This window comes from Saccopteryx leptura, chromosome 3 (genome assembly GCF_036850995.1).
Source record: "Saccopteryx leptura isolate mSacLep1 chromosome 3, mSacLep1_pri_phased_curated, whole genome shotgun sequence".
Lineage (NCBI taxonomy): Eukaryota > Metazoa > Chordata > Mammalia > Chiroptera > Emballonuridae > Saccopteryx > Saccopteryx leptura.
Window position 1 is genome coordinate 343,527,061 of NC_089505.1, and position 23,851 is coordinate 343,550,911.

Below are 23,851 nucleotides of genomic sequence, written 5' to 3' on the forward strand. Positions count from 1 at the left end.
GGCTGTGTGGGCTCAGGAAACAAATTTTAGAGGGAAAAGAAGGGCCCTTGTTGCTTAGGAAAAAGAAAGGCAGAGAGAATGCACCTGGAGGAAGGGAAGGGTGGAAGGTTCGGGCTTGCGCCAGAGAGAGAGAGAGAGAGAGTACGTGTGCCCTAAAAGGGGCTGGAGAAATGCGTGTGTTAGAGAGAGAGAGAGCGTGTGCCCTAAAAGGGGCTGGGGAAATGCGTGTGTGTGTGTGTGTGTGTGTGTGTGTGAGAGAGAGAGAGAGAGAGAGAGAGAGAGTACGTGTGCCCTAAAAGGGGCTGGAGAAATGCGTGTGTTAGAGAGAGAGAGAGAGAGAGCGTGTGCCCCTAAAAGGGGCTGGGGAAATGCGTGTGTGTGTGTGTGTGTGTGTGTAAGAGAGAGAGAGAGTGCATGTGCCCTAAAAGGGGCTGGAGAAATACGTGTGTGTGTGTGTGTGTGTGTGTGTGTGTGTGTGTGTGTGTGTGAGAGAGAGAGAGAGAGAGAGAGAGAGAGAACACAAAAATGCACTGAGTCTTCCATCTCAAACTTTTTATCTGGAGGTCTTATGGAAGGATCTCAACAGAATATTCCTCAGCTTTCCAGGTATGTCCTTTCAGGGTCCTGGTCTCTACTGATTGGCTGGCCCTAGGGAGGGTCAGTAACCACTGCAGCTGTTCCTGAGGTCAGCCATGGCATCACTCTGTCTGGTTTTTCTGCTTTTCTGGACCTGGAACTAAAACACTGCTGAGGTCTAGATGTTATCTGTAGTTTGACCAAAACTCTGACTCTGTGGTCAACAAACCCAAGGCATTGCTTCTAAGATTGTTTGATGTGGATCAGAGCCTCATTGTCCTGAGGGCTTAATGCTTACGTGAATGGTTGTCCAAGGGCTTCTGTGGAAGTCACATGGACTCTAAGGGAGTCTACCACATGTCTAGTGACATACCAGGAAAAAAAATTTAAGGGAGAGTTTGAATTGCACAACCAGTGATATGCGAGGGGAGGAAAGGCCACTGTGAGGTGAGGTCCCATTCCAGTTCTGCCTGTTGCTGGGCTCCCAGGCTTTCTTCCTCCCTGGTGACCTTCTGTATGTGGCCTGTCGTTCCTACTCTGCTTTTGTTTGTCTAACTGCCTACTACAAGGGGACTTTGTTTCCTTTCTACAACTACCCCTCATCTTTTCCAGATTGGTTATTTTCTTGAAGAAAAAAATATATATCTCAAACCAGGTGATCTTAATAATAAGAATGCTCTCTGGGGCCTTAAGAAACTTTATTGCTCATATTTTTAAAAAGCCTCATAGCAAATACTATACAAAGGACAGCTTGGGCAACTCTTTTTATTCACATGATGGCTTTGCCCTTTATGTAGATGATAGAATCTGTAGAATTTTAAAAAGCTGCAAGAAGTGGACTTCAGTAATATAAAGAAATATCTTTTTAAACTTTATTACATTTTTTTCACAAGAGAGACAGAGAGAGAGACAGACAGACAGAGAGATAGGGACAGACAAGCATCAATTCTTTGTTGTGACACCTTAGTTGTTCATTGATTGCCTTCTCATATGTGCCTTGACCAGGAGGCTACAGCAGAGCTAGTGACCCCTTGCTCAAACCAGTGACCTTGGGCTTCAAGCCAGCAACCTTCGGGCTCAAGCCAGTGACCATGGGGTCATGTCGATGATCCCACGCTCAAGCCAGTGACCCCACACTCAAGTTGGTGAGCTCACGCTCAAGCCGGTGGCCTCGGGTCCTCAAACCTGGGTCCTCTGCATCGTAGGCCAACACTCTATCCACTGTGCCACCACCTGGTCAGGCTATAACTTCTTTTATAAGAAGGAAAATGCAAACAAAATAAACTACTAAATGTGGTTTTTAGATTTTTGTGTCATTGTGAAAGTTAAGCACAGCAGAAGATATAGACTTTAACTTGTAAACTATAAATGCTGTCTGGAGTCATTATTGACTCAATAGTCAAAATTGGAATATAGACAACAGACCAAATAAAAGTATTTTGTCAATGTGACATTGACTAAAGTTGAAAACTACACTGTAGTTATGTAAAAGAGTATCTATATTCGTGAGAGATATACCCTTTAGTATTTAGAAGCAAAGGGCCATGATGCCTCGTTCAGCAAATAAATATATGATGTGTGTGTCTGTGTGTGTGTGTGTGTGTGTGTATGAAAGAAAGAGAGAGAGAACAAATGTAAAACAAATGGGATAAAATATTAACAATAGTTGAATCTAGGTAAAAAGTATATGAAGCCCTGGCCAGTTGCCTCAGCAGTAGGGCATCTGCCCAGTGTATGGAAGTCCAGGGTTCGATTCCTGGTCAGGGCACACAGGAGAAGCGCCCATCTGCTTCTCCACCCCTCCCCCTCTCCTTCCTCTCTGTCTCTCTCTTCCCCTCCTGCAGTCAAGGTTCCATTGGAGCAAAGTTGGCCCTGCTGCTGAGGATGGCTCTATAGCCTCCACCTCAGGTGCTAGAATGGCTCCAGCCGCAACAAAGCAACACCCCAGATGGGCAAAGCATTGCCCCTTGGTGGGCATGCCGGATGGATTCCTGTTGGGTGCATGCGGGAGTCTGTCTGACTGCCTCCCTGCTTCTAACTTCAGAAAAATTAAAAATTAAAAAGTATATGAGCACATGTTCATCATAAGCAATATTAACTCACATCTATAAATAGATGATGTTTGAATCTAAATTTCCAGCTGAGAAAATAGTTACAAATTCTAAATCCATAAATTCAACTATTACACAAGGTGTTTCAAAATCAACCTTTCCATGACTGGATTTTTTATTTTATTGTTTTTTGTATTTTTCTGAAGTTGGAAATGGGGAGGCAGTCAGACAGACTCCCGCATGCACCCGACCGGGATCCACCCGGTATGCCCACCATGGGGTGATGCTCTGCCCATCTGGGGCGTTGCTCTGTTGCAACCAGAGCCATTCTAGCGCCTAAGGCAGAGGCCATGGACCCGTACTCAGCACCCACGCCGACTCTGCTCCAACAGAGCCTTGGCTGCCAGAGGGGAAGAGAGAGACAGAGAGGAAGGAGAGGGGGAGGGGTGGAAAAGCAGATGGGCGCTTCTCCTGTGTGCCCTGGCTGGGAATCGAACCTGGGACTCCTGCACACCAGGCCAACGCTCTACCACTGAGCCAACTGGCCAGGTCCCATGACTGGTTTTATAATGGCCCCCTTTAAATCTTAACTTTCTTTCTATGTTCTGTCTCCCTGTGGCACTCAGATTAAAATCCAAATTCTCAGTATAATTTACAAGACACGTGAAGGCCCTGTTTCTTGTTTTTATTTCTCTAATCTCACTTCTCTGCTCTCTCTATCCTCATTCGCCTTACCCTCTCTTATACTGCAGTCAAACTGGACTTTTTTCCATTGAAGCTTTCTCTGCCCCAGGCCTTGGCGTATGCCAGTCTCTCTGCCTGGAGCCCTTTCCCCTGCTCCCAACTCCTTTCAATACATAATCCTATTTGCCTAATTTATTCTTCCGTTAAATCTCAATTTAGAGTAATCCTATTTGCCTAATTTATTCTTCCTTTAATCTCAACTTAGTATACATTCCTCTAGGAAATGTCCATGGCACCCCAAGTCTAATCAAATCAACAATTGGAAGCAAATGTAAAATAAGAGAATTGGATTATTTTGAATGCAATATTTGAAACTAGCATAAAGTATGTACACATTCATTCGGTCAATACAGTTTTCTACAAATACTCAATGAACACCTGTTATATGTCCAGCAACTTCTGGTTGGATCATTGAACAGATATATAGTGATCTACAATATTCCAGATACTGTGTTGGATGTGGTGACTATAGCTTAAATTCTGGTGAAGGTGACAATTCACAAACACGTAAAGGTATAATATCAGTTACTAAGAAAAATCAAGTAAGGGGCTGCTTCCTTAGATATTGTCGTCAAGGGAGACTTCTCTAAGGAAAAGGTATATGAACAGGGACTTAAATAAAATGATGGAACAAGGTCAGGCCAGTGTCTGGGAAAGAACATTTTAAGAAAAGGGGAACTGCAAGTGCAAAGGCCTTCAGACAGAAGCATGCTTGGTGTGTTCAAAGAGCAGCAAAGAGGCCTACTCATGTTGTGCTCAGTGAATTTCAATTTTTTACATCAGTTTCCAGTTACATGGTCTAAATAGACCAAATGATAGATAATTTGTTGGGTTTTTTTTTAATCAAGTGAGAGGTAGGGAGCAGAGAGACACATTCCCACATGTGCCCCGACCAGGATCCACCTGACAACCCCTGTCTGGGGCCACTGCTCTGTTGCTCCGCAACCTAGCTATTTTAGCACCTGAGGCGAGGCCATGGAGCCCTTTTCAGTGCCCAGGGCCAACGTGCTCATTTGAGCCATGGCTGCAGAAGGGAATGAGAGAGAGAGAGAGAGAGAGAGAGAGAGAGAGAGAGAAGGAGACAGAGGGGAAGGGAGGGGAGAGGTAGGGAAGCAGATGGGTGCTTCTCCTGTGTGCTCTGACTGGGAATCAAATCCAGGACTTCCTTCTACACACTAGGCTGATGTTCTACCGCTGAGCCAACTGGCCAGGGCCCCAAATGTTAGATAATTTTAACTTATTCACCTCTGTGTGATAAAAACATGTAAAAACAAAAAATAATAATAATAAAAGGTCATTTTATTTTTCAAGAGGAGTGACTTATTTCCAGGATTGATCTATGACAGTAAGATCTTGACTTATTTTCTAAAATACTATCTATGCCATATTTTTATTAACCAGTATCAAGTTGCTTTATTATCATTTTTCTCTTGTATTATCTTCTACTTGATCTTTGTTGTTTTTCTGCTCAGTGTCCTTAATCTTTAAGATTATCTCACTTTGTTGAAAAATAAGTGTTTTTTCTGATAAGCACACTCTTTCAAGGTTGTGTGAAATAAATATAAATAAGTGAGGATAAAGGGAGAACATGGAAATGGGGAATCACTGAAAGCAGTATGTAGAAGGCCCATAATCATATCCAGAGAAATTTTAGAACTTATAAAGTAAGGAGTTAAAAATATACATTATAAGGCCATCTACCAAGCATCATTGATTGATGTAACTATTGTAATTAAACATTAACTTTACATAACTCTTTTAGGGTATAATACTTTTTGTGTACTATATAACTTATGTGTGTAACCATTCATTTTCTTTGATAGAACTTACTATAGTTGCTCGAAATCAAGCTTATACCTAATTTGTCATTATGATCTGAGGTTTTTATTTATTTCCTTTCTGTATCTGTTATGACAATTTTGAATTTTCTAAATCAGATAGTTAAGCTTTGTTTTGAAGAGTTCATCCCAATAAATTTCTATGTTATAAAGAATGTTGTCTTGCCTGACCTGTGGTGGCGCAGTGGATAAAGCGTCGACCTGGAAATGCTGAGGTCGCCGGTTCAAAACTCTGGGCTTGCCTGGTCAAGGTACATATGGGAGTTGATGCTTCCAGCTCCTCCCCCACTTCTCTCTCTCTGTCTCTCCTCTCTCTCTCTCTCTCTCTCTCTCTCTCTCTCTCTCTCTCTCTCTCCCTCCCTCCCTTCTCTAAAATGAATTTAAAAAATTTAAAAAAAAAGAATGTTGTCTTAACATGGCTTCTCTTGGCTTGGCAGGCACTACGTGAAATATCTACACCTACTTTTATAGTTCTCTCTTCATGACGGTAATTTAACAAGCTGGTATTTACTGAGCACTTCTTTTTTTTTTTTTTTTTTTTAATTATTTTTATTTATTCATTTTAGAGGGGGGGAGGGAGAGGGGGAGAGAGAGAGAGAGAGAGAGAGAGAGAGGGAGGGAGGAGGGGAGGAGCAGGAAGCTTCAACTCCCATATGTGCCTTGACAGGGAAAGCCCAGGGTTTCAAACCAGCGACCTCAATATTCCAGGTCGATGCTTTTATCCACTGCGCCACCACAGGTCAGGCTACTGAGCACTTCTAACATGCCATGTCTTAGTCTAAGTACCTTGTATGTATTAAGTAATTTAATCCTCATAGCAGCCCTATAAGTTAGGAAGGATTAAAATCCTATTTTTGCCTTGGCCAGTTGGCTCAGTGGTAGAGTGTCCTCCTGGAATGTGGAAGTCCCAGGTTTGATCCCCAGTCAGGGCACACAGTAGAAGCACCATCTTCTTCTCCCTCCCTCCCTCCCGCCCTCCCCCTTCCCTTCTCTCTCTTTCTCTCTCTCTCTCTCTCTCTCTCTCTCTTCCCCTTCCCTTCCCACAGCCATGACTCGGTTGATTCTAGAGCACTGACCCTGAATGCTGAGGATGGTTCTGTGAAGGCTTTACCTCAGGAGCTAAAAAAGCTAGGTTGCAAGCATCAGCCCCAGATGGGTGGAGCATCAGGGTTGCTGGGTGGATCCTGGTCCAGGCGCATGTGGGAGTCTGTCTATCTCCCCTCCTCTCACTTAAATTAAAAAAAGAGAAAAGACAATTTTATATTTAGAGATGAGAATACTGAGAGGCAGAGTTCCGTAGTTCCCCTCAGCTCTCATGACCGCAAAATGGAGGAACAGAGTTTTCACTGCTCTTGGCTCTGCAGTGCTGCCTTCGCTGATCCAGCTCAGGGAAAGCAGGAGGCAAGCTGACTCCTTAGTGCAGATTGCAGAGAACTCGAACAAGAGCAAAGAAGAGAATGGAAAATGTGCTCCCTCCTCTATATGAGACATTTTTCCCAGAGGAAACACACAGAACTTTGAGGAACTTTTTTTCTTTAGTCAGAAAGTACATTCACAGGGAGAAAGAGAGAAGAAAAATAAAAAGGCTGTGGGTGTCAGATGGCTGAATCACCACTGTAACCACAGAGCTAGCATAGGCCAGCCTCAGACACCTCGTTGCTCAGTAAACAAGATGAATATTTGTCACATGCTACCCAATCTGGTTTAGTGAAGGCTCCTTTATACAGGGTAAAACTTAAAGGAATGTTGTGAAGTCTTTTTCATGAAATATATTATATTTTATATAATATATAGCCAACTTGAAATTATATATATATTTCACTTGAAATACTTTATATATAGCCAATGATAATTGCTATAATAAGCAGTTCAAATCTTTTTTTAGGAATAGCTCTTAAAACATTCTCTCTGTTCAAAACGGAAATTAGTTAAATATTTGGGGAGTACCCCTTCTTGCAGAGAAGCTAAATGTATTTCCTTGTCTTTCCTTGTATCCATTCGCTAGAGAGCCTTGTTTCAGAACTGACACCGTTTATCCCTCAGCATTCTGGACCGCATTTATTTATTACTATTCAGCACTCCACTTAAGAGGGAAAATGTTCTTTCTGGTCCTGTGCAGAGTACGTTTTGATAAGGGGGATCCCTACAAGTCAAATTCACATCTCAGGTTAAGACTATATCCTTGGCATTCTAATGTAGTATTAGCAAAAGTACTTTTATAATCCTACCTGCCAACAATTAACATCTATAACTAGCAATATTGCATGACTCCAAAATTCCCCAAGTAGCCTGACCTATGGTGGCGCAGTGGGTAAGGCGACAACCTGGCATGCTGAGATCGCCAGATGAAAACCCAGGGCTTGTCCAGTCAAGGCACAGATGAGAAGCAACCAGTACAAGTTGATGCTTCCCACCCTCGCACCCCTTTCTCTCTCTCTCTCTCTCTCTCTCTCTTTTTCTCTCCCTCTCTCTTTGTTCCCTAAAATCAATAAATGAAATCTTAAAAAAATTACCAAATTCTTGGAAATATTTCTTGTTTAATTAAGTGAGACGTGGGGAGGCAGAGATAGAGTCCCACATGCACCCTGACTGGTGCACATTTCCCCCCTCATTTCACTTAAAAGAAGAAATCCAGTAAACTAAGAAAATAAATAGAAACCTATAGAATATCCACTAGAGAAGCCACCTACACTGTGATGCTCTACCCATCTGGGGCCGCTGCTCCTTACTTGGCAACCGAGCTATTTTAGTGCCTGAGGCAAGGCCACAGAGCCATCCTTAGCGCCCAGGGCCAACTTGCTCAAACCATTTGAGCCATGGTTGCAGGAGATGAAGAGAGACAGACAGAAAGAGAGAGAGAGAGAGAGAGAGAGAGAGAAGGGTGAGGGGTGGGGTGGAGAAGCAGATGGTCACTTCTCCTGTGTGCCCTGACAGGGAATCAAACCCAGGACTTACACATGCTGGGCCGATGCTCTACCTCTGAGCCAACTGGCCAGGGCTGGAAAGATATTTTTTTAAGAATATTTTTTCCTTTAGCAAAGAATCTTATCCCTACCGTCTTCTAAAAAAAAAAAGTTGAGTTTGAACAAACTCTAATTACATAATCAAGCAGATATATCCATCTCATAAAAATTAAACCAACAAAGTTAGACATTTAAAGTCACATGATCATAATTAACAATAATATACTATACACTTAAAATTTCTTAAGAGGCTACATCTCATGTAGTGTTTTACTATAATTAAATTGAAAAAATACTTTAAAAAATGTAAAATAAGTCACATTATATTAAATTGGACAATCTACATGATGTGATAACAAATATAAAGAAAATAAATTGGCCCTGGCCGGTGACTCAGTGGATAGAGCATTGGTCCAGTGTATGGACATCCCAGGTTCGATTCCTGGTCAGTGCACACAAGAGAAGTGATCATCTGCTTCTCTCCCTCTCCCTCTCCTCCTTCTCTCTTTCTTCCTTTCCCACAGTCAATGGCTTAATGAGTTTGAGCATAGGCCCTAGGCACTGAGGTTTGCTTGGTTGGTCCAAGCGGGTCAGCCTCAAGTGATAAAAATAGCTTGATTGATTGAGCATCAACCCCAGAAGGGTGTTGCCAGATGAATCCTGGTTGGGGCACATGCAAGAGTCTGTCTCACTATCTCCCCTCATCTCACTTAAAAGAAAAAAATCAAGTAAACTAAGAAAATAAATAAAAACCTAAATTATAATATAGAAAAAAAAACTAGAGGAAATGTAGAAACAGTGGCATTTCTGATCACTCATATTTTTAAATCAGAACTTTTTAGGAACCTGGGTACCAAAGGTAATGAGTAATGAAGAGAAAGCAACACCCAAGAGTCAGTATTTATTCACTGGAAATGATGTTCATCAGATGTCTAGTAGATAGTTCTAAGCACAGTTAAACGATTGATCTGGTTCTATTTAGCCTTGAAAGTACTACAATTAACTGACAAGTGAGTCAAGTCTAGTTCCTATCAAATTCCTGGGAAGAGCAATAAGGAGCAAATGACAAGATACTGGGAAATGTGTCTTGTGTAGGTATAGCACATATAGAGATACAAATGTTTGCTTCTAAAGGTGCCTGCATATAACCAATTCTCAAAATGTTTGATATGATTATGTGAGTAGATGTGTCTTTATAGCTCTTATTTGTATTTAATAATGCAAATATAGATAGCATTGCGACCTATATGATGTGTAAATATGTAAAAGTCCCCTTTTGCATTTTCTGCAGAGGTTGGAAACCATGGGCTTAAGTTTTGTATAGGGTTTTCTTGGGTGTCAGTTTCTTCTGATATGAAGTCATGCTTAAAAATAAGAGCCAATTCCTTCTGCCTTCTACTTGCTGCTGCTGTTTCCTGGGAGTCTGCAGCTATTCTAAATTATTTGAAGATCAACATCAAAGCATCCCCAGAACAGTTCTGCCCTTTCTTTTTGCTCATCATATAAAGTTGCAGGAGAACAGTCTCTCATTAACTTTCAATACATAGCTTACTCAGCAAAACTTTGAGAATAAACATTATCTCCCAGGGTGGTTGTATTCATAATATGAAAATAATGGTTGGAACACTTTGTAAGTAATAAAGCATTACACATATGGAAGTCACTGTTATTATTAGCATTATTTTAATGTAGTAGAATGGTATCTACGAGTGGAATAAAGCATCATTCCATTAGAGAAAGGCATGGAAATTAATATCTATTAAACACCTAATTATAGCACAGTGTCAGAAACTTTATTAGAAATTTTACATAGGCTGTCTTATTTATTTAATAGCACTCACAGGGAATACTGCTGAACTCTTTAAAAAGCCAAATAAAGAGTTTGTGGTTAATACAAATGTAGCTCTATAGAGTAAATTGGACATCATATATGTCTGTGTTGAGAATGAATGACATTGCCAACATATACAATAAAAACATGTTGGCATGGTCAGGTACAAGTAGATCATAATGGAACTGACATAACTTTGCCAAGGCCGTAAGTTCTATATTGCGTGCAAAATCTTGGTATAATTACTATTACATAGTGTCATTGTTATGAACTGATGATAATGGGAACTTTATTTTCTGTATAGTCATTGTCAATTCATTACAAAGTACTAACTGCATACATTTTTAATGACTTGTTTATATTTTTAATTTTATTTAGAAAATTAACTTTAACAAGGTTACATTGATCAATAAGACTACATAGGTTTCAAACATTTCTATAGCATTTGAACTGTTGAGTATGTTGTATACTTGTAACCCAAAGTCAAATCATTTTCTGTCACTTTATACTTGTCCCTCTTTACACCCTTCCCCTCACCCCCTCTTCATCCCCTTCCTCCACATCCCCTCCCCCTAGTAACCACTTCACTCTTATCTATGTCCATGAGTCTCAGTTTTATATCCCACCTACATGTGAATTCATACAGTTCTTACCTCTTTCTGATTTACTTATTTCACTCAGTATAATGTTCTCAAGGTCTATCCATGTTGTCATACATGTCACTATGTAATCATTTCTTATGGCTGAGTAGTATTCCGTTGTATATATGTACCACATCCTCTTTATCCAGTCCTCTATTAAGGGACACTTTGGTTGTTTCCATGTCTGGGCCACTGTGAATAATGCAGCAATGAATGTGGGGGTGCATGTGTCTTTACATACCAATGTATCTGTGTTTTGGGGGTAGATACCCAGTAGAAGGATTGCTGGGTCATGTGGTAGTTCTATTCTTAATTTTTTGAGGAACAACCATACTGTCTTCCATAATAGTTGGACTGATTTGCATTCCCACCAGCAGTGAATGAGGGTTCTGTTTTCTCCACAGCTTCTCCAACACTTGTTATTACCAGTCTTGCTGATAATAGCCAATCTAACAGGTATGAGGTGGTATCTCATTGTAGTTTTGATTTGCATTTCTCAAATAGCTAGTGAAGATGAGCATTTTTTCATGTATCTGTTGGCCATTTGTCCTCTTGGGAGAAGTGTCTGTTCAGGTCCTCTCCCCATTTTTCAATTGTATTTGTTTGCTTGTTTGTTGCTGAGCTTTGTGAGTTCTTTATATATTTTGGATATTAACCCCTAATTAGAACTGTTGTTTGCAAATATCATCTCCCATTTAATTGGCTGCCTATATGTTTTGTTGTCAGTTTCTTTTACTGTGCATAAGATTTTTGGTTTGATATATAGTCCTATTCATATACTGTTGCCTTTATTTCCCTTGCCTTTGGGGTCAAATTCATAAATTGTTCTCTATGGCCAAGGTCCACGACTTTAATGCCTATGTTTTCTTCTATGTAATTTATACTGTAGTTTCAGACCTTATATTTAGGTCTTTGATCCATTTTGAATTGATTTTTGTGCAGGGGAACAACCTATAGTCAAGTTTCATTCTTTTGCATGTGGCTTTCCAATTTTTCCAGTGCCATTTATTGAAGAGGCTTTCTTTTCTCCATTGTATGTTTTTGGCTCCTTTGTCAAAGATGATTTGTTCATAAATATGTAGTTTTATTTGGGGGCTCAGTTCTGTTCCTTTGGTCTGTATGTCTATTTTTCTGCCAATACCCTGCTGTTTTGGTATTGTGGCTCTATAGTATAATTTGAAGTCAGGTAGTATAATACCTCCAACCTCATTCTTTTTCCTCAGGATTGCTTTGGGTATTTGAGGTTGTTTTTTTTTAATATTTATTTATTTATTTATTTCAGAGAGAGAGAAAAACATTGATTTGTTGTTCCACTTATTTATGCATTTATTGGTTGATTGTTCTATGTGCCCTAACCAGGGATAGAATCTGCAGCCTTGGTGTATTGGGACCATGAATTTGAGGGTTTTTATGGTTCCATACAAACCTGATAATTTTTTGTTCTATTTCTCTTAAAAATGACATTGGGATTTTGATGGGGATTGCCTTATATTTGTATTTTGCTTTGGGTAATATGGCCATTTTAGCTATGTTGATCCTTCTAACCCATGAACATGGAATATTTTTTCATTTTATTGTGTCCAATTTAAATTTCTTTCAATAATATTTTGTAGTTTTCTGCATATAAGTCCTTCACATCCTTTGTTAACCTTATTCCTAGATATTTTATTTTTCTTGTTGCAATTGTAAAAGGAATTGTTTTTTTGAGTTAATTTTCTGAAGTTTCATCATTGGCATATAGAAAAGTAATAGACTTTTGTATATTGATTTTGTATCCTGTGACTTTACTATATTGGTTTATTGTTTCTAATAGTTTTTTGGTGGAATCTTTGAGGTTTTCTATATACAGGATCATGTCATGTGCAAAAAATTGTACCTTTACTTCTTTCTCAATAAGGATACCTTTTATTTCTTTCTCTTGTCTGATTGCTCTGTGTTTTCTCGAATCTTGAGTATTTTCAGAGCTTCTATTTTGAGTTCTCTATTATTTAACTCTGAGGTTTCCATGTGATTGAGTTTTTTTCTGGAGATTTTTTTATTTTCTTTCTGAACTACATCTCTGTCTTATGTAGCCATGGTATTTGATTTCTTCTTTCTTGATGGCATTTGGAAGTGGTATTGTTAAAAACCCCTAACAACAACAAAAAAATCTAAAAAAATAAAAAATTAAAATAAAAAAATACAATAAGAAATATAAAATTTTTTAAATTATGACAAGTAAAGAAGAAAATTGATGGAAAAATGATTGGAAACAAACAAAATAAACAAAAAAAAATAAAATACCCACAAAAAATAAGAATAAAAAATATAAAAATTAAAGAAAATGAAAATTGAAAGAGAAAAAAGAATAAGAAATAAACGAAAAAAGAAAAATGTAGAAAAAAGAAGAACTTTTGATTTTGAGAGGTTTCTTCCAGTAGGTGTTGCTCTATTACAAATTTTAGCTCTGTGAAGTTCTTGGGCTATCCTCTCATAAGACGTTGCTGTTGCAATGATGCACATGGGCTTCAGTCACGTTGGTGGGTAGGGTGTGTTGTGAGGGCTTTATAGCTTCAGCTTTCTGACTTTAAGGCTCTAGCAATTGCAATCTCAGGCCTCTGGTGCTCCTCCTCATATCTTAATAGACCTGGGGACCAGAGGTAGAGCACCTCTGTTCTTCAAGTGAGAGAGTGGTCTGGAGAGCTAGCTGTAGGGTTTGTCTCTGCCACTTTCCATACCGCAAGGTGAGGGAGACAGGAGTTGGGAGGCCGGGGGCTGCACTTTAGCTTTTTTCTGTCTCTGCTGAGTGCAAGCTGCAGGCAGACCATGGGAACACTGGTTGTGACCCTGTGCTCTGGCTGCTTTGGTTTATTTCCCCTTTGCCCCTCTATCTCACTGCTCCTCCCAGCAGAAGGAGACCCAGTCACTCTGGTTTTCCCTCTCTGTACCCCTCAAACAAAATCCAAGTAACCTGAGCTTCCCTCCTTCCCATAGTCTGGCAGGGAAAAAGAAAACTCCAGGTTTGTCTCCTCCCCAGAGACAACCATGAATAAGTTTTGTCCTTCATCCACCTTTTCACCCCATCCCACCTTTAATCTATTGAGTGCAAAGATCTTTCAGGTGTGCCTGTGAACCCAGCTGGGGTTTCTTCACTGTGTTATAGTTGTTCAATTTGTTGAAATTTCAAGGGGAGTGATCAGGAGTATCTCTCACACCGCCATTACTCTGATGCCATCAATCCAATTTGTTTACATTTTTAACTTGCCTCTAAAGGCCACCTGTTTTGGCATCCAGTAGTCCTTGGACTTGGCATGGATTTTTACCAACTGATTTGACATTTTCTCTGCCTGATGATTGTGATCCCTACCCCAAACCCCAACAAAATATAGTATTATAATTCAAATATACCTCAGTGAGCTACCTTTGGAGGATTCCATAAGAATGTAATGACAGGGGAAAATAAACAAGAAACCTCCACTAAAATCTTATCCAGGACTAAGGTTTTAGGAGTTGAACAAGGGGTCATACAGGACCAGGTTATCACTGATAATGTTTGCTCAGAGGGCTAACAGGGAATGTGGATTAAGGGTGGAGCTAAGTAGGAAGGAGAGAGTTATTATGACTCTTCTCCATTCATTCAATTATGAAGTGTTTAACAGTATAATGGTTTCTGTGGTAGATTCTCTTCTTGTCCTCACAGGGAAATAATACAGAAGGAAATAAGTATAATGCAAAGCATTATGTACTATTATTATGACCATGCAGCTGAAGGTTCTGGTACAGGGGGTAGGAGGGAATCAAGCTGTTTGAACAATGAACTAGTGGCATTTAAATATCTGTAAAGGTACTAGACACCAACTAGTTAAAAAATACCCAATCTTATCAAAGCTACTTCCAAACAGTGCTATTAGAAGTAAATAATAGAGATATGTTGAAAGTGGTCATGCCATTGATATACTTTACAATAAGAAACTGTACCAAAGTTAGATATTGAGTTCTCTTATCTCACTCCATGACAAATTTATAGAACCAACTTGTAACATATTATGTAGAGCACGCTGGCACTGTTTCCAAAATGTTCAGTGAGCCAAGAGCTAGTCCAGGGTCATAAGGCGGATACAGCAACACAGCGTGCAGAAACAGAAATCTTTGAGTCTCACACTGCCACCAGAGGTCAGAGACCAGACACTCTCCCAGAAAGGAAGTATTGTATTACCCGGGGAAGCACAGGGACCAAAATCCCCGTCTTCTCTTCCTGAGAGTAGCATATTGCTGTCTCACTTGTCTGAAGGGAGGATCTCAGAAATGTTCTGTCCACGTCAAGGTAGGTACAAGTGCTCTCAGCTTTAAACAAGTCATTCTGGAGAGTCAGACAAAGCTGACTTTATGTTGTATATTCAAAATACAGATGAGCTATATGGTTCTGTTGGCCACTGCCTCCAGAAAGGAAATGATTGGTGGGGGTGGTCAAGAAAGAGTAAACTCTGTTGAAATACTAATTTCAATATAGTGTGTGTGTGTGTGTGTGTGTGTGTGTGTGTGTGAGTGTGTGTGTGTGTGTGTGTGTAGACTTTCTGTGCGTGTGCATTACTTGTCTGTGATTTGCTACAGGTACTGCTGCAGGGATGTATAAGAGGGCAGTTCCCAAGGTAGATTCAGACATAGAGATTTTGAGTCTGTTTCCATTTCCAGCGGACATTTATAACAGTCATAAATGAATTTTTCATTCATTTGCAGGGACTCATTTGTCAGTAAGGTTTCCATATTGCCTTACTTTGCCCTTAACTGAAATATTAAGCATGACTAGGGTAATGATAGTGATTAAGTCACTGGTCATACTTTTATTTCCACTGTGCTCTGGGTTTCAGACTGGTAATACATTTCATTAGGTTCTCCTAACCACCCTCTTATAAGTTAGCTTAAATGTCTTTGTTTTCTTTAGTGTTTTATTCCTTTAAGTTCTCTAGGCTCCAGAGAAATCACAAAAGAAAGAGATATGAGGCATTTGTCATTATTTTTTAAGTTTTAGCCAAGTCAAGAAACATTTTTATTGATGGATCAACCTGTACTTTTAAAATGGGAGGAATAAAGATATAAAAAGATCTGAGACATGTAAGTAACTCCTTTGATTTTTAATGGCTTGCAGCAGATGGAATTTATTATTGACTTTTAAAAATAAAATTTCTCTAAATTACTTATTTTTTGTTTTGCCTTTCAAAAAAAGTAATTACCATTATAAAGTTAGTTCTTCCTCAATCACAAGCAACTATGTGACAACATCAGAAAGTATAATATAGTTTTACCACTTAGGCATGAAGCTTACTGATATTGCAGGCTATTATTTATCAAATTAATAATAAATTCATGAGCATAATGCATGACTAAAAGGTTGAATATCTTTTTTTTTATTTGGGTAATTTCAAAAGCAATTATTTTACATTACAGAGCAATTTATTTATGAAGTTCTCATTGCAGAAACAGAAATGTTTTTAATTAGAAATAAGCAGTCTAATTTCATTTTTCCAGTTCAGCACAGAGATTTTATGATGATAATCATAATACATACAAAATGCCCAAGTAAACCATTCAGAAGATTGGTTTCAGCCCAAACAACTTTTTAATAATAGTCACAAGTTCTAAAGCTTTTAAGTCATCAAGGATGTTGATAATCAGTCATAACAAAATTTCATTTTCAAGTAATGCCCAATATTTAGTGAATTAACATTCAGTTCAAATTTGAGAGATATTGCAATTATCTAGTTTTCCATTTTTATGATTTAAAAAATCCTCTGGAATGGAGAAATCTTCAGCGCTGCATGTGAAGCTATAGATGTTACAAAAATCTATGAAGCCTTTTTCAAAGCTGATGTTTGAAAGCATCATTTCAGATATAGGACAGCAGTTGTATTTTATAAGTTCAGGTCTGGTGTGGATAAGATTCATATCACTCTTAAATGTCTGTGAAGCTCTTGGTTAAATAAGGTACATCACCCATTTTGCTACCTCTTTTCCAACCCACCCATCCCTTCCCCAGCTGCCTCCTACTCTTGACTCCTTCGTCTTCTCCTCCCTCCTATACTTTACATACTCAGACATCTTTTTGCACAAGTGGATCTTTTTTTTAACAGTGGTCATCAATCATTGTGAAACTGAAGGATAGCAATTAATATTTCATATATAGCACTTAAGCCTCTTCACCTAGATGATGCATTTTGCTTCTTTGTACCCATCCATAGCCACTTAATAAATGTTTATTGATTGTCTAGTAAGGTTGGATTATGACTGATTTTGAGAATTTTCATACCCTCTACAGTTACTAGTACTATATTTCCTTGTAATATGCATCTTTATTTTACCTTTAAACTTTTAAAAATATGAAAGTATCTTATGACCAATGGCATATCATAGTTTAATTGGCAAGGTTCTCTTTTTTTTTTTTTTTTTCTTGGTGGTGCATCTTATAATCAGGCTGGCTTAGGTTTTTTTGTTTGTTTGTTTTTGCAGTAAAAAGTAGATACATCTGTTACTTGTATAATATGCTATAGGCTGTACATTTCACATTTAAACTTTGTTAGAGTATTCTTTCTTTCTTTGTTTTGAGGCTTATTCATAGCCAATATTGGTCTTTCCTCACCACCTTCTTCCATCCTGAGTGCTTTGCCACTGTGATTCTACCTGCTCTTGAACCATCTGTCATGACTGAATATCTCTGGAAAAAACAGAGAGAATTTCGTTAGTAATTCAGTTACCAATAATTAACTGTATGAAATCGAAAGAGAACAGGTTTTCTAAACGAGAGATGTAGGTTTAAGTTATGGTTCTGCTCCTATGTGTGCTTACTGATCCAATGATTATTCTCAGAGCTCCAAATTATACATCTAAGAAGAGAAATAATATGAATAATTTCTTCATCACAGGATTGTAGGACAATATGTTATAATAAAAATATTGAACTAATAAATATACTGAATATTAAATGTCTGTGAGAGCACTTTATAAATGATGAAGTACTGTTCAATTGTAAATTGTAAGCATTAACATTAAACAGCCTGACCAGGCGGTGGCGCAGTGGATAGAGCATCGGACTGGATGCCGAGGACCCAGGTTCGAGACCCCAAGGTCACCAGCTTAAGCGCGGGCTCATCTGGTTTGAGCAAAAGCTCACCAGCTTGGACCCAAGGTCACTGGCTCGAGCAAGGGGTTACTTGGTCTGCTGAAGGCCCACGGTTAAGGCACATATGAGAAAGCAATCAATGAACAACTAAGGTGTCACAATGTGCAACGAAAAACTAATAATTGATGTTTCTCATCTTTCCATTCCTGTCTATCCCTCTCTCTCACTCTCTATCTGTCTCTGTAAAAAAACAAACAAACAAACAAACAAAAACATTAAACAAAACATTATTAGATCAGCTTGTGTATTAGTGGAAAGTTGGGGAGAGGAAGGAAAGAGAAATTATAGAATTTTCCCAAACAAAAAGAATAAGTTGTGCATTTTAATTACCATTGGAAATGATAATATGACCCATGTTAACTCACTGTCAGAAATCCAAGGAGAACTTTGAAATCTATCTTCAGAAACGTCTTACTACAAGGGTCCTAGCTATTGTGAATCCCAGTGCTGAATATATGCAAGTCTCTGAGAGCTTATAGCCTTTATTCTGTTAGCAGAATCACAGCCCACAGCAGCTCCATGGTGGTGAAAATAAAAGACATTACTTAGATTCCCCAATTCCTTTCCTACCTTTGTTCCTTCCATTTAAGAGCCAGATCTATTTGTAAATTACAGTAAGGCTTTGGCTTTAAAAAAAATTAACAGACGGCTGTTCAACAGTGTTCTTTAGAAGCACTGAATGACAGAGTTTTATCTAAATCATCACTTTCAGGGGAATATCATGGTGGGAGAGTTGGGGTGAGAGGAGTTGCCAGCATTCCGTGTTCTTTCTGTGTGTGTTTGTTTTAGTTGTTTCAACTGGTTGAAGCAGCCAAACCTTATTGTCTATTTGTTGGGTTCTCAATGTTATTTATTTGCCAGGCTCTGTGATACATAAAGACTTTAACTGAAATGGAATTTGCACACGAATATATATTTCCATAGATCCTTACCTGCCACAGAAAGAAAATTATAGGTATAGCTAATGCCTACCAGGAACAAGTATTATAAGTCATAATAGTAACTATGGAAGGACCCTACTTCCCGGTTTCAGATACTTATGGAAGAAAAATGATACAAAATTAATTGAATCAAATGAGATCAATCCCATAATTATTTCCCTACCCAGGACCCTTTTCCTGTCATATGACATACTTCAAATATTGTCAAGTTAGAATTCTATCTTAACAATTCCAAACGAAAAATGAATTCTATGAAAAAGCATAGGTACCACTGCATAGAAACCAAAAGCACTTTTAAAAAACTGGCTGGGACATATGTTTGTATTTGAGCATTCTATTGTATTGGCTTTCACAGTTTCAAGAACATAAAATAGTAAAAATATAAATGTCATTGCTGTTTCTTCAAAACACAGAGTACTTCAGTGGTACCAAAGTGGAACTACTGAATGAAACTTCTATTGCTGTAGAGAGTTTAAAACACAAAGATTATTTTTAAGGTGAAGTGTTCTGTACGTGTGTTGTTTTGGAGGATGGAGAGACTTTCAAGGGGCAGGAGTAAAGAAAGAGATACTGTATTCAAGGTCAGCGCAGGTGAAGAGGGCACAGGAAGGAGAAGGAATTTGGTCATTACTTAAAAATCCTGTTTCCTGTCTTCTTTCTGCCAATAGAGAGTCCTTCAGTATCTCATTTCAGTCACTTGATTTTCAAAGACCAAAAGTTGAAATTCTTTTTTTTTTTTTTTTCTTTTTCATTTTTCTGAAGCTGGAAACAGGGAGTGACAGTCAAACAGACTCCCGCATGCGCCCCACCGGGATCCACCCGGCAGGCCCACCAGGGGCGGTGCTCTGCCCCCCAGGGGGCGATGCTCTGCCCATCCTGGGCGTCGCCATATTGCAACCAGAGCCACTCTAGCGCCTGAGGCAGAGGCCACAGAGCCATGCCCAGCGCCCGGGCCATCTTTGCTCCAATGGAGCCTTGGCTGCGGGAGGGGAAGAGAGAGACAGAGAGGAAAGCGCGGCGGAGGGGTGGAGAAGCAAATGGGCGCTTCTCCTATGTGCCCTGGCCGGGAATCGAACCCGGGTCCTCCGCACGCTAGGCCGATGCTCTACCGCTGAGCCAACCAGCCAGGGCCAAAAGTTGAAATTCTAACACAAACATTTTCCCATTTAACAATATATTGTTTTAAATTTTTCCCATTCAATTTATTAGTAGTAACAGCAAACACAGAGCTGTCTTGGTATAAAGTGCTATATTAAGTGCTTTATACCTATTAACTCACCGACATTTTAGCATAATAATATTAATCATACATTAAGCTCTATTAATGTTTTAGTTCATGGAAACACCATCCTGGTTGTTCAGGCTAGGAACATTGGTGTAATTGTGGACTCTTCTTTTTCTTCTCCCACTCTGTGTCTTATCAGCCCAGGGATCCTGTTGGCCCTATTCTCAAAATAAACCCAGAATCTGCTCAGTTCTTAGCACCTGCACTGCTTCCTTCTAAGTCTCGATACCATTGTTATTCAACTGCAGTATGACAGTAGCCTCCTGATTAACTGGTCTCCTCACCTTTGCCCTTCCTTTCCCTCACCAACCGCCAGCTGGTCAGCTTTCAGTGAGGCAGGTGGAGACAGATGGTTAAACATGAGTCTCACTGTGTCGCTGCTGTGTGCAAATGCCTTAAGGATTCCCCTGTCTCTCAGAGTAAAAGGCATGCTGAAGTCCTAATCATAGTGCACAGGGCTCTACCTGATCACCTCCACTACACACACACACACACACACACCTCAAACACACATACCACACACACATACACAACACACACACACCACAAACACACATACAACACACGCATGCCACAAACACACACACCACAAACACACACACACAAACACACACACCAAACACACACATACATAAACACACACCACAAACACACAAACACACACACAAACACACACACCAAACACACACACATACACAACACACACATAACACACACATAAAAAACTTGAAATCCTCCCAACCCCTCAGTAGTTAATACGTATTTCTTTTCTCTGCCTTTTTCTTCTCCTTAGCACTTATCCCTAACACATATATGTGTGTTTATACTTATGTTGTTAACTGCAATGCAAACTCTATAAAGAAAGAATTTTGTCTTTTTTTTGCAATATTCTATCCCTCATACCAAGAGCTGAGCCTGGTATGTAATATGTTTTCAGTAAGTATTTATTGACCAAGCCTTTACATCAACCCTATTGATTAGGTTCAATTATTACCACCATTCACAAATGAAGAAGTTAAAACACAGAAAGGTTAAGAAATTTGCCTAAGGTCAAACAGGCTAAGTAAGAGTCAGGGCAGGATTGAAACCCAAGGCCCTGGCAGAGTCTGTGCTCTAGATACTCCACAGTCCTGAGTAAGTGACCGGCTATGTAGTGGTTCATCTGTTCTTGCTGATTTTCTTCATTATGCTTCCCTCTCAGTTAACTGGACAATTGAGGGTTGTCCAGCTTATACAGCAAGGTCAGAAAAAGACAAGTCTCTTTCTTCTATTACTTTTTCTCTTTTCTAAAGAGAAGGTATGAGTTTTTAACATAGAAAAATATAAAAGCAAATGACTCCATCCCACCCATGATGACATACAAATAGTAATTAAAATGACACATGGGCAATGGTAAAAAGAAAAAAAATTTAACCCTATATATGTGTTATTTATATATATATATGCATGCAAAAAAGTAGGCTTACAGTTGTGAGTACACAAAACAGTTTATACTTGCATTAGTATATATTGATTAATTATTATATTATTTATTATTATTAATACTCTACTTTTGGCCACCCCTCTATAAAATGACATTTATTGAATGATTACTCTGTTCTGTAATAAGTAAGCACAGGGACTACATATTTGGTAGAATGTAATAAGAGAGACAGACACATACACAGTTATGATCATGCATTGCTTTAGGTATCAAAATAGGGTTCTTTATTTATTTATTTATTTTTATTTTTCCAAAGCTAGAAGCAGAGAGGCAGTCAGACAGACTCCTGTATGCACCCAACCAGGATCCACCTGGCATGCCTACCAGGGGGTGATGCTCTGCCCATCTGGAGCCATCCTAGCACCTGAGGTGGAGGCCATGGAGCTGTCCTCAGCACCCGGGCCAACTTTGCTCCAATGGAGCCCCAGCTACAGAAGGGGAAAAGAAAGACAGAGAGGAGGAGGGAGGAAAGGGTGCAGAAGCAGATGGGCGCTTTTCCTGTGTGCCCCGATCAGTAATTGAACCCACGACTTCCACACGCCAGGCTGACACTCTACCGCTGTGCCAACTTGCCAGGGCCCAAAATAGGGTTCTAAATAATTCTGAATTGGAATATGGAAGAAGAAACAGCAAAGAGAGACCTGCTGACAGCTGAAAGCAGAGCTTTGGAGTCTGAGTTATGGGGTGGGTATGTAAATAGTGAGTGGAAAGGGATTAGATGTCTCAAGAGTGAAGAAACACTTTTTGAAAGAGAAGGTTGGGACATGTCAATATTTTATTTCAGTTGATGGGAATAAGTGAGAGATCATATTTTAAAATAGCATTTCATATGTTACAGAATAAAAGTTACAGACATCAGTTATCTAAAGGATGTGTAAATATGTATTGAATTTAATTTTTAAAAGAATATAATTGCTTAGCCAAATACATTATATGGAAAATTGTCAGTTTCATGTTTTCCAGGTTACCTCAGTCTTTTTTTTTTTTTTTTTTTGCTAAAATATTTGGCCAACCGCAACACTTATTGGCAAAGCAAAAAAAAAGTCATTTCTCCTGAGTCTGATGAGTGCTTTTCATCTTCACAGGTATTTCCTTACCTACCTGGTTCTTCTGAAAAGTAAGATTTCCAGCTGATCATTGCTCTGACATGACAAGGTCACTATCAACTTCCTGACTGTCATCCAAAGTGTTGGCAGTCCAGTCTAGCTTAGTGACAGACTGCTTAGAATACTCAGACCCTTTCTAAAGAGTACACTGTGACTTTACATAGTAGTAGTTCCATCCATCCATAAAGCCATTTTAAAAAATAAGATATTTAGATAATAAATGCTAAAAAGAAAGGGGTAACATGATCACAAGAGACTGGAGTGTGGTGGGGTAGGAGTGTAATTAGCTTGGGTAATGGTGTGGGCCTGTCTGAGAAGGAAGATGCCATTAGAGCTGACACCCTGATGAGGAGAAGCTATACAAGGATTCAGGACAATGGCTAGCCAGGTAGAGATCTGTACCACATAATCTGTAAAAACCTTCGACATACATTTTCATTTTACTTGAAGTTCCATAAAAAGCCCTGTTAAGTAGGCAGAGCTAATGTTTCTATTTCATAGATAAGTAAACTACAGTATCTAAATGTAACAAAGCTTGCTTAAAGAGGGCTAATTCCACAGCTACTGGTCTGCAGCTGTTCTGATGGTGGCAGTTGTGGCATTCCTCTGTGGGAAAGAAATTGTTACGTGGTTAAAGACCTCTTTCTTAGCAAAATGGAAAGTGGACATATATGTGACAAAAACAAGGGAAAAAAAGAGGGCTAAAAAGCAGGGAGGGTGCACACGCACACACACGTTCTGATTCCCCATTCTTTATCAAAACTGTCTTTTAGCCAGAATTGAAATGAATCTGTGGTTTCAGTGTAACTAAGGCTCATCATTGCTCAAAAAAGAAAAACAGAGAATTCTACAATAATCTTTTTTTTTTTCTTTTCATTTTTCCAAAGCTGGAAACGGGCAGGCAGTCAGACTCCCGCATGCGCCCGACCGGGATCCACTTGGCATGCCCACCAGGGGGCGTGCTTTGCCCCTCTGGGGCGTCGCTCTGTTGCGTCCAGAGCCATTCTAGCGCCTGAGGCAGAGGCCACAGAACCATCCCCAGTGCCCGGGCCATCTTTGCTCCAATGGAGCCTCGCTGCAGGAGGGGAAGAGAGAGACAGAGAGGAAGGAGAGGGGGAGGGGTGTAGAAGCAAATGGGCGCCTCTCCTGTGTGCCCTGGCCGGGAATCGAACCCGGGATTCCTACACGCCAGGCCGACGCTCTACCACTGAGCCAACCGGCCAGGGCCTCTACAATAAA

General features: G+C 39.5%; 1 protein-coding gene and 1 non-coding gene across 2 annotated transcripts in view; both read left to right on the top strand.

Annotated features, from left to right (window-relative positions):
• OXR1 (oxidation resistance 1) overlaps nt 1-23,851 on the top strand; it is a 507,670-nt gene that overhangs the window by 356,467 nt on the left and 127,352 nt on the right. The window lies entirely within an intron of this gene.
• LOC136401579 (small nucleolar RNA SNORA41) lies at nt 23,166-23,298 on the top strand. The gene has a single exon (XR_010750604.1). It is a non-coding gene; the product is annotated as a small nucleolar RNA SNORA41 (small nucleolar RNA).